We start from the raw sequence: 12077 nt of genomic DNA, 5'->3' as shown, positions 1-12077 counted from the left end.
CACTGAATTACAGGTTTGTGATTAGATTGCTAACATGGCCAACTTGATGTATAAGTGAAGTGTCTAGGGAAGATATTCTTTAGAACCTTCTGAAGATTAATTTATACCCTTGAAATGTAGACCAATCACAGAGTCAAAAAATATGTCAAGGTATTTTTCTTGTAACCAAGAAAGCCCAGCTGTTACAACAGTCATTAATTTATTTCTGGCACCTTTATCTACAACAGGATTTAATAAACAAGGTGTCTAATGGCTATCATCTCAGCATGGCTAGAAATTGCCCAATATAAAAATTAATTTTTTGAAATCAGATTCATATGGCGAGGAGTTATATACTATTGGGAATATAAACCTGAAATGTCAACTGTTTCTCATAATTTAAATTTTCACATTTAAAAACTCTGAAATCTCTCCAAATTCCTATCTAAAATTTCTAGTTGTGTGCTATGTTCTCATATCTCAGAACTGTCTAAAGACATCATGCAAATCACCTGGTAGACATGCTATATATTTTTTCTTTTGCTTCCTTTCCCAAGATTAAAGGAGCTAGAATTTAAAATTCAATTTTAAAGAAATTATCTCAAAGTCAACTAAACAACCCCTCAAAAAAAGACTGGCACAAAAAAATAGAAGGCCTGGCTTTGACTTCAGTTTCTGTGTCTGAATTTACTTAGATAAATAAATAAGCCACTTGATAAGCCACTTGGTTGCTCTTATCATTAATATCCACGTTTGGTAATATAAGAATGATATTTGCTGGTCTAGCTAAAGTCTTATTCAGGAGGATAACTTTCATTCCTTCAATATTTACTAAACATTCCAATTTTTAGTCACATTTTTAACTGCATAAAATGATGAAAACAGAAGTTCTGCTGACAGCCTAGTGGAAGGAAACAGACAAGAAAACAGGTAAGTACAAAAGAAAGCTTAGCATGCAGAAAAAACAGCCAGGAACTTATGAAAAATGAAAATTCTAGGGGTCCAAAAGCCCAGATTCTGAGTCAACAGATCTAGTGTTGGGCTCAGATACCTACCTTTTTAACAGGCATTCCAGATGATTCTAATACACTCAATGATCTACAAGAGAATACATTTAACTTAATCTTAAAAGCCCAGAAAAGGTTTTGGGAAAAGGTGGTAGAGAAATAAAAACTTCACAGGCATAATCCGGGCACAATGGGGAAGAGATCAAAAAAATGTTCCTTTGCTGTACCTTACTTTTTTGCCATAATATATTTTGGAGATTGAATCACATCTTATTTTTTGTAAACACTGCACATAGTATTCATTATATATGTGCACCATAATTTATTTTGCCATTTATTTGCTGATGGTTAATTAGCTTATTTCAATCTTTTGCTCTTATAAGCGATACTGTAAAGAATGAACTTTTACCTCAGTCATTTCAAGCATATGCACATGTTAAATTCCAAGAAATAGAATTCTGGTGTCAAGGGGCATTAGCATTTAACATGTTGGTAAATTCTGAGAAATTGTTCTCCATGTGGCTACACTAAATTGCAATCCCATTTGCAAAGTGTGAGAAGACCATTTCTTTATTTTCCAAAAACGAGTTTGACCTTCATCTTGAGAAAGCTGAGGAGAAAATCAAGGGTCTTTAGAGGATAAATGACCTGATTAGGTTTATATTTTAGGAAGATATGCTCCCACTACAATGTGGAGAATGGATGGATTGGAGTAAGTAAAACAGGAAGCAAGAAAGGCAGTTAAAATGCCAAGCAACAGTTAGCCAAGAAGAGATAACTTAGTTTCAATTATGTGGAACAAGGATCTTTATTAAACATATATAATATGTTTAATGCATTATCTCATTTATTCAGGTCATACCACACACTAGATATCCCACAGAGATTATGCAGCCACTTTTAGAGAATTTACTCCCTTTGAAAAAGGGGTCTTTTTTTTTCCCTCAGGACGGAGTTGAAGAGAGTGGACAGGTTGGAACTTTTTGAGACAAAAATCCATCAATTGACTGACAGCGCCTACATATTCTTTCCTCTAAATTGACGCTTAGTGATTGTTATTTTTTTCCTGATTTCAGAAAAAAAATAAAACCAAAATAAAACAAAGCTTACGTTCATAAGTTAATTAGTTGTGCGTGTTTCTGTAGGTTGTACATGGCAAAACTGGGATTCAAATCCAGGGAAGCATTAGTTCAGAGCAAGTGCTTTTAACCACTTCAGTATCTGTTTGGGATGGAGAAAAGTTGATGCATTTGAGATTTATCAAAGAATAAAACTGACAGAATTAGTCAACTGATTGGATGCAGAGCATAAAGAAAATACATATCAGTATTGTCTATGAGACTGGGAACCCAGGAAGACCTAAAATTGGAAAGCAAGGGATAGGCATCGATGGGGGGCGAGGGCGGGGGAGCGGTACATTGATTTTTTAGTTTGAGGTGCCAGTAGGAGGTGAAGTAGGAGATGCTTCTACTGTCCGAGAAGCAGGGGACAATCTGGTCTGGAGATGTCAATGGGGGCATCATCAGCACATACGTTCTATGCTGGGAAGTCACCAGAATGGATGAGCTCACCCACGGAGCAACGTTTCAGCAACAGGCCACAGATGAGAAGAACATGAAAGAGACTAAGAATAAACCAAGAGATAAGAAGAGAGGAAAGAAAACGAGATGAAAATGTTATCTCTGAAGCCAAATAAAACCAAACTGAAAGAAAAACACTTCGAATTACTTTACAAATAAATGATTAATTCTCTCTCTCTCTCTCTTTTTTCCTTCTACAATCTCTCATATATTATGAAAGTGACATTCATGAAATGTTCCCAAACACAAGAAAATAACCGATTACTAACACATCCCCACCAGTACTATCTTGTGGAGGTGATAGTCCAGGAGAAAATGGCTTTCCTTAAGCTGGCTGAGAGTCCTGATACATTTCTTTAAAGCTCTAATAACCATGCAGAACAGTGTCAAATTGAGGATTTAAAGGCAATGGTTATAGTCTCAGGAGAGTGTCTGGGAATGATTCCTATGTACCTGACATAACTCAAAAGCAGGGGAGTAGCATTCAATGGCTAGGAGAATTCTCCTGCACCACCTCATATAAATCTACGGAGGGCTACCCGAAGGTTTATGTGAGCTGTGTGTCTAACATGTGTTAGAAAATCAGTCTCGTTATATTTTCCCTGTAAATCCTTCCAGGAGTCTTCTAGGTTTAAGGGGGACCTTCACATTTGGAATCGAGAAATGAGTATAGATTTTCTGAGACTGCCTAGATTGGGTAATATGCAGTTCATACAATGTATTTGGGGGGAAGAATATGTAGGCGCTGTCAGTCAATTGATGGATTCCGTCTCAAGAAGTTCCAACCTGTCCACTCTCCCCAACTCCCTCCTAGGAAAAAAAAAAGACCCTTTTTTCAAAGGGAGTACATTCTCTAAAAGTGGCCGCATAATCTCTGTGGAATATCTAGTGTGTGGTATGACCTGAAGAGATGGGGCTGATTTTCTTGTTTAATAGTTTACAGAATCCACTTTGTAAATTACAAACAATATTAGCAAATTACATTCCGCTTCTGAGCTGAATACACTTAAGCTGAAAATTTATAACTGGACTGAAATATAGAATAGAAACAATTTTTTATGTTTGTAAACTGATCTTTATAGAAATAGAAGCCTTGAAAATTATAAAATTATAATATTATTAAAATATTCTGAAAATACAATGAAATTCTAATATAAGTGATTAATATTTAAGTAAATTAATAGCTAAATTTGAAAATTTTAATTAGTAGGCAAGATTTTATATTTTATAAATAGGTAAAAACACTGAAATAATTATTTCTAAGCTTTATAAAATTCAATATTCCTTTTTCTACCAGTTTTATATTCAACATCAATTGATCATTATCCTGAATATAACAAACATCGTCATTAAACAACAACCACAAAAAACCATTACCTATGATGTTCCAAATTGAGCTTTGATTTTAGGCATTTTTTTTCTCCTAAGTTTATTTAAGTAAGCTCTACTTAATTCCTAAGTATTAGTCAACAGATATCTCATTTTTTAACTAGGTAAGCTTATTTATATCAAATGCAAAAAATTCTTCACCATTTAATGTATGAATTACAAATGTGTGTGTGTGTGTAATATTTATAGAGGAAAAAGCTTTATTGTTGTTGTTGTTATTATTATTATTATTTTATTATTTGGCGCTGAAACCCTAAAACAAACAACAGCAGCTTTAAAGAGATGTTCCTCTTAAGCATGTAAGCCTTTGTTTTTACGGATCCTTAAGATGTTCAGGATAGTGAGATCAACATCAATGGAGCAGAAAATAGGGATTTTCTAACCAATTCAAACCCCCAAACAGTGACTCTGATTTCTTCACTGCCGCGATTTAAATAACAATAACTGGGAGCTCACTACCTCAAGGTGCAGGCTGTTCCAGCATTCAACAGACCTAAGAGTCTGATGACTTTTCCTTAAATATAATACTGTACATAAGTCCCCCCGATATGTCTAGCAATGGTTCTCACTCTGGCTTGCGAAACAATCCCAACTGTCTTTTTTTATGAGAGAGGTCACTAATCATGTCTCTCACGCTAAGATTTTATTTTTTGAAGCAAAACATTCCTGTCACTCTTCCACCTTATGGTTTTGAAAGTCCCTCATCAATTCCTGCTCTAAAAGCACTACTGATCATCTCTAGCAGGACTATAGACCATCTCACTCAAATATCACACAGCTCCATGTACAGGGTTATTATTTCCCAGGAGTTGGGCACTTGGCTTCTAACAATGCGACCTGTATTATAAGCATATACTTGAGCATACATTGATATTTACACTGATATTTAGCACAAAGAGTGTGTGTGTGGGGGGGGGATTTTTAATTATCATATATTTAAATTGTAAAATAATATTCGATTTACCAATTTGTATTAAGGGTAATTAGGAGAATTGAAAGAATTCAGAATATTTAAGCATAATGGAGAATTTACTGAAACATATACAAGCCCAAGGTTTTCTTTCCTCTTTATAGGACTTATGGTCTGTTCCTTTCTGTACATGTGATCATTCTTCTTTCTCTCCCTCTGAAGATGGGTCTTCTATGATTTGAATTACTGTAGCCAACCCATCCCTGTTTTTATGTGGTCATTCTGATCTACATCAAATAGAAACTGCATTGAGCCTCTACATTCCCAGCTTCCAATTTCTGGGACAGAAAATCTCATTTTGTCCCAGGTGTCTACCCAGTATTGGTCCAATTAGAGATGAATGAGGTCATAAGGTTACATGACCAGTAGCTCATGCATCTGCACTGTAGGTCCAGGTTCTCTCAAAGGTCATGAACAAAGCTGTGGGAAAAGGAAACATCAACCAGACAGGCACCCTGAGAGTTGTCTACTGTAATACTATTGAAGCATGTGTCTATTGGCTAAAACACATTATTAAATATAGAGCCAAGATTGATAGCATCATAGAATAGTCACACTCTGAATCACCCATTCGAGTCATGAAAATCCCATATACCAGGAATTTCATCTGATATCTATGCATCGGCTTATGAAGCATTTATTTGCACTCACAAGACCAAATGTAGAATATGGGTGTCGCAAGATATAAGCCACCCGGCCATCTTTAAAGAGGTATAGTTGCTATAGCTTTAATTTAGTCCTTCCTCTTGAAATACTCAGGTTTGCTCTCACAAGAGAAATGATCTCATTCATAAGCGCCCCACCCCCCAGGATGCCATTATGTGAATGAGTAAATATAATTTGCATTGTTTTATATGTCTTTTTTGTTTGGTTTGGTTTATTTATCTTTGCATTAGTAGTGAATTATGAAAAAATGAACTATGAAAACAATGAAAATTTAAAGTAGGTGGTCTTTAGTGAAAGGTGTGTTAAAGTGATTTTACACTCAACAACTCAGAAGTAAGTTGGTCTTCCACCTAAGACAATGTTTTTGTAGGTACACACTCTCCTTTTCTCTTCTCGTGATCTTTCTCTCACATATAAAGCTTAAATTAAAAAGAAAAAAAGCCTCTTAATATAAAAATAGGAGAAAATTGTCAGGATGTAGGGCTAGGCAAAGAGTTTAGTTAGACTTGACTCCAAAAGTATAACCCATGAAACTAAAAAACTGATAAATTAAACTTCATCAAAGTTAAATTTTTTTCTCTGTGAAAGAGAACAAGGGCACTTTAGCCTTCCTCTGGAAACTGCCCTCAGCAGACGAGCCAACTAGAGTTGACTGGGAAACTGCATACTCACTGGGGTAGTCTGCAGCCAGTGACAGACTGATATTGGGATTAAAAAAAAAAAAAAGTCCAGGTCTTTTGTCACTATCCATGCTGTGCTCCAGGCATTGCTCTTCTGGAACCACTCCTGCCATTCACCAGCACCCAGCAGCAATTAAGGCTGTCCTTTTCAGAGAACCGCATTTTCTATCTTTTCACAGCAAATACAAATTTTCCACAGTGACTGGGTTTTTATTAATTGGAAATCCAGCTAAAGGAAAGCACCATTATCTTGCTATATTGAATACCAGTGCCCTTAGAATTGGGGTTGGGAGAAGGTGGCAAATTTTCCATCAGGAGACTCTCTGGTCTGGATTTCATATAGTGCCAACCAGCTCTGATAGCAAATGACGTGTTAAAAAAAACCGTATCTTTTTTTTCTGGAACATTCAAATATCAACTAAGTTAACTTTATTCCTCTTTTTGCTAAGTATCTTATTTTGTCCAAATGACACCCCCCAAAATGTGTATGTGAGTGTGTCTGAGTACATGTATATGTGTATATTTTTTCATTCCAAATTATGATTAATTCTAAGTGTGTTATCAATTTTATAACAGCTGTTATGCTGAAGAAAATTCCACATTAACTGTCCATATTTTGTATCAATTCACAACACATTTATTCATTAAATACATATCTCTTTCTTTTCCAATATCCTAATAATGTTGGAGTCTGATCTTATGTGTGTTCAGAGGCTAGGATTTTTCTGATTCAATTTTGGCTGCTGCATTTTTGTACAGTATCATTTAATGAACTGCTTTCCATGACTCTTGCTTGTAATTTTAACTTTTATCAATTTTAACATCAACTATTACATTTGCATTTTATGTCTGTTAATGTTATCATTTTATATTTGTTTTTATTTCTTTAATTGAATGATATATCCCAGAATATTAAACCGATCCTCTTGAAAACTTCTTAGTCCTTTATAATGCATGAATGGGTTATAAGGATATTCCCAGGTTGAAAATTTGATGATCTCTTATGAAAGCTTTACCCACCTCTACTGTCTTTAATTCTATCTCCGCATGTGTGACGGGCAGTCTTTTCTATACAAGGCAGTATTTGTTTCAGTTCTGAATCACAGTGTAATCCTTTGAAAGCTATTTTAAGCAACAATTAAAAATCCAAACTTAATTTAATATTTAAAGAGTGATACAAGTGCAAATAATTCAAACAAGATGAAAATGAATGAAGAGTGCCTTCTACACATGGCTAAGTTCATGCATAGGCAATGATACTCATTCTTTGGGCGACTGGCAACAGTCCTTAACTTAGATTCACGCATTCATTTAACAAATATTTATGTACAGCCTAGTATTGATAAGCATTTTACCTAGGTACTAAGGAAAGAGAATGAATAATAGAGACAAAATCTTCACTCACACTGAGCTTATTTTCTTCAATGATAAGAGGCACCCAGATTTCAGAAATGATAAAATATGAAGAAATATGTAAAATATGTATCTCATATTTTGTAAATGTAAAATATGTATCTCATAAAATATGTATCTGATGTAGTTGTAGGGTCTTAGAGATATTCTAATGCAACACTTTCTAATGCATTTAATTTTAGTAAAAACTCTTCCTTTTTAGACCTCTTTAATATTCACATATCTTCCTTGAAAAGATGTTTCTTCCATTACACAATTTCTAATGCAAAATACTGCAGTTCTATATGATAAGTGACTTAAAATGCAGATCTTTTTTTTTCCTACTATAAAACAAATTAACAGAGAATTTACATAGGCTACATCCCATTCATTTCCTCTATATTCAGATATGAAAAAGTGGTTATGGGGAAGGGAAAAGGAGTACATAGGTGTTCATAGTGGTGGTGCTGGGTAAGATTAAAACAACTCACATTTCAAGCCCTCACTTCAAAGCAAGGAAAACTTCCAATGGACACTTTCCTACAACGCATTTAAACAAACTGCTAAAAATTAAACAATAAATCCATGTGTGTGTGTATATGTATATTTATATGTACATTTATGTGTATATATAATCTATACATTTATGTATGTTTTGATAAACATTTCAGAAAGCAATACAGGGAAATTAGTAGAAGACTTTTTTTCATGTGAGTGTTAACATAGCATGTTTCAAACTTAACAGGAGCATCACTACTAATTGTATTTGAAAACTGCCAAGTGAGCATGTACTTTCATGTGTAAATGTGAACTTAATCTTTGATGTTCAAGGGAAGTGATTCATGGCCAGTTTCCACAATATGCCAAGGAGATGTTGTATATCTGGGTGCCGACACTTTATGTATTAGGCTATAATCAATACTATTGGCTACATGCTATGTCACTGAAATAAAACTTTAATTACTAACACAATGGAAATAAAATTTTAATTACTAACACAAACATTTCTGTTTTGAAATGTACTAACCCCGTGTAGCCCTTAACACAACTTTATTACCAGGCATAAAAATCAATCTAGGGTTTAAAAATTTTAAAACCTTGCTAATTGAAAGGTACAATCTGAGTCTGTGTATAGGTTTTTATTTTTATGCAAATAGGCCATACAGATTAGGAGGGAGACTAAACTCAGTTTCCTCATCTGTAAAACGGAGATAACAGTTCCCAGTCACAAAGTTGTTAACATAATTAAATTAGATGTGTGCAAAGCACATGGAATATTTCGGATGCTACTAAAATTGGAGAATGATAAAAATTTGAATCTGGGTATTGATGTCCATAATTAGGTTAGTGTTAATCTGTGCATTTCACCAGCTATTGTCAACATCCACAACACAGATATTAAAGATGTTAAGCCTATGCAATCATTTAGCTCATTCAGCTCACAGGGTAGAACTGACTTCTACAGGATTGAAAGAAGATATCTCTGGAGCCCACTAGAACAAATGGTCTCCCTGCTTTAGACCCTTAGTCCCTTTGATTTTTGATCCATCTACCATGCTGAGAAATAACTAAATTATAAACCTGGAAACGTCCTAGTACCTGCAGTATGGCATACAAAACCTTTCACATTGTGGCTCTACCCCAACTTTAAGCCTGCTCCACTCACTCATGAAATTATACTCTAATTATACTCCTAAAATAGCCCTATGACATGTGTTATTGTTAGTTCGTCAGGTATCTAACCCTCTCTAAATTGTGTACCAAGGGCTGTACTTCAAAGTACAAGAGTTTAGCTAGGGACAGGTCACCCAGGACATGCCTCACTATTATTGCCCAAGATAATCACACTTGAAAAGATTCCCTTTGTTAGTATCTTTCTCAGATCCCTTGAGATATCAGTAAGTTTAACATTTTGAAATTAAATTTAAGGATGTTCAAGGGTTTACAGCCATGCCACTCTGAGCGTGCCTGATCCTGTCTGATCTCGGAAACTAAGCAGAGTCGGGCCTGGTTAATACTTGGATGGGAGACCACCTAGGAAGACCAGGTGCTGTAGGTGTTAAAAAAATAAATAAATAAATTTAAGGATGTTCAGCAAAGAGAAGTAAGATATAGTACCTCCCCACTCTTCCAAAGCTCTCCATAAGCAGATTGGTAAAGGATACACCTTAAAGTAATCCTTGTGTCTCACTCTTTTTTGTATATATAGAAACTTGTGCAGTGTCTATTATTTATTAGGTGAAATTTAGATGCCTGTTTAATGTTAATTCCTGTCCTCTTACTTCCCTTCCCCAATCTTGCAAATATCCACACATAGAATTTTTCGAGCTAAAGCTTCACAGTATTAAGTAAAAACCTCATATTCCTATAGGAATCCAGTGACAACTGAAACAAAACAAAACAAAACAAAAAAACCAAACAGGTTTGGTTGATGCTGAGATGAACTGGAGAGCACACAATCACTCTGAAAAGGTTGTCTCATAACCATCTACTACTCAGCTGCAGCCAAAATGACACTAAAGTGACAACTCAGTGTGGCCTCTCTTGCTATTTTTCATGAGATGCCAGAAATCCATAAAATTTTGTGAAATCTCCTGGTTTTTAAATGTTAGTTTAAGTTTTTTATTTGTTTGCCATGAAGTACTGTGTAAATCAAACAGAATACATACACAAGGGACCAGTTTGAGCCTATACTGTAGAGCCCTAAGACTTGGCAATCTTTAGAAATTACTACTATACATCTGAGGGTGAAAAGGTCCACTGCTCCTTCCAAAAGACAAAGATATTACTTGTAAGCACCCAGGCTATTCATGGCTGGGTTCCAGCAGGCTTTCTTTCTTTATGTAAGAAGTTTGGCCAGTACTTCAACTCATAAAATTATAGCTCTCATTTTAATCAGCAAGGAAGAATTTCTGCACTGTAAAATCTTATTAAGGGAATTTGATTGTAAATTGAATGTGGTCCAGCACCTCTCCAAAGCTCGTTTAAGATATTTGATATTTGAGAGAAAAAGCTTAAATGGGCACGTTAACTATCCATTTACCTACACTAGTCCAAATTCTTTCCCTGCACTCTCAGACCATCAGAAAATGCCTTGGACCATATTACTTAAGTCAATCAAAGACATGGCTTCTGAGCTGTGGCTCAATATCATATTTTTTGATTTTATAGATGGCTAATATACAAAAATATCACATTTAAGAATACTTTTGGTACTTTTAGACAGCTAGTTTGAGGTATATTCTGTGTGGTTTGTTACTACTTTATATTGTACCTCATGTGATAAATTCCTGAAAAAATAGTTCCAGGAAAGGATATTTATCCTCACAAATGCATGTGTATATGATATCTTAATGAAAAACTATTTATTTTATTTAGTTGCCAGGCCAAACTTCAAAAGCTACATTAAGTGAGAATAAGAATCCTAGGTATGTTTCTGAGTTTTTGATGCTCTTATTGACCTTCCCTCATTATTTGTCTACTAATCTCAACATTGGCTTTGGGTTTTAGATAACTAGGAAAAACCCAGTTATGATAGTTTGCTTTTATTCAAGTGATTTTAATTGTGAGTAATCAATATTTTTTAATTTATTTACTCCCTTTTCTATAATATTATTGCTTTGCTTTTTTATTTATAAATACTTTTTTTTAAAGAATAAAGAGAATTCCACTTATAATTTTGATGAGCATCTGCTCCTGACATATCTTCTTCATTACTTATAACAGGGCTTTAAATTTTAACTGTAGAAGGATAGTTTATGGTTTTAAAAGCATGTTGCAATTCTAGAATTCCTAGAATTGTCACCTATTTGTTTATCAGATATTTATCAAGTATCTGCTGGGTACCTGGCACTGACCTAGGCATTAGAGAAATAATGGTGAGCAAGTTAGACATTCCTTTCCCATTATAGAGTGCACAATTTCATGAGTAGATAAAAAACCAGGTAATGACAATCAAAGGCAGTTAGTATCATGGTGGAAGTACAGAGTGGGTCACTATCCTATTTTGGGGGAACAGAGAGGGCATCCCAGAGAATGTATCATTCAGTTTGAGACCTCGAGTTCTCCGACAATTGTGGGAGAGGAAAAGGCTTTCAGGCAGGGGTTGTCTGCTCCATTAGGCTGTCTTTTTCACTATTGTATCCTCAGGACCTTGCTCACTGCTTTATAATAAATAAGAGATGGAATAGAATGTGCAAAGGCTAAAAGCCATTCAGGGACTGGTCATTTGGAGGAACTGAAAGGGTTTGGTTTGACTGAACTGTAGAGTTGAAGGGGGATACGAGGAAGCAAGATGAGACCAGGGGGACATCCAGTGGCCAGTTGAAAATGATCGTTGTCAATTACTTAAATAATATTCATTTTATCAAAAGAGAAAATGGAAGCCATGCGTAAAAGTGACAACAGAAGTAAA

The 12077-nt window shown here is 35.0% G+C and overlaps 1 protein-coding gene and 1 pseudogene across 7 annotated transcripts in view; one reads left to right on the top strand and one right to left on the bottom strand.

The window, feature by feature from the left end:
- WDR72 (WD repeat domain 72) overlaps positions 1–12077 on the bottom strand; it is a 201282-nt gene that overhangs the window by 45586 nt on the left and 143619 nt on the right. The gene's annotated exons all lie outside the window — the stretch shown is intronic.
- Positions 9604–9722, top strand: LOC120623130 (uncharacterized; annotated as a pseudogene).

This window comes from Pteropus medius, unplaced genomic scaffold (assembly GCF_902729225.1).
Source record: "Pteropus medius unplaced genomic scaffold, Ma_sr-lr_union100, whole genome shotgun sequence".
NCBI lineage: Eukaryota > Metazoa > Chordata > Mammalia > Chiroptera > Pteropodidae > Pteropus > Pteropus medius.
The sequence above is the reverse complement of the archived record's forward strand: the minus strand, read 5'-3'. Positions and strand labels throughout refer to the sequence as shown.